The sequence below is a fragment of the Homarus americanus genome, unplaced genomic scaffold (genome assembly GCF_018991925.1).
Source record: "Homarus americanus isolate GMGI-L3 unplaced genomic scaffold, GMGI_Hamer_2.0 scaffold23617, whole genome shotgun sequence".
Classification (NCBI taxonomy): Eukaryota; Metazoa; Arthropoda; class Malacostraca; order Decapoda; family Nephropidae; genus Homarus; species Homarus americanus.
Window position 1 is genome coordinate 4,154,688 of NW_024720711.1, and position 308 is coordinate 4,154,995.

Genomic DNA, 308 nt, shown 5'->3' on the forward strand with positions numbered 1-308 from the left:
CAACCACAAACACCTACACCAACACCTAACAACAACACTTACCAACCACCACCATCACCACCTACCACCACCACGTACCACCACCACCTACCACCACCGGCACCAGTTTAGTTAATCGCTGCAGCTGAGTTCCTATTAGCACGAAGGTAATCCACCCCACCCCCGCTCCTTCATGGGTCACTAGTGATGCATCGTCATTATCGTTGTCATCTGATCTCCATACATCCCCTACTAATTACTCCACGCCCCCCTCCCTCACACACACACACACACACACACCAACCAGCCCTCCTTCACCCCCAACCACA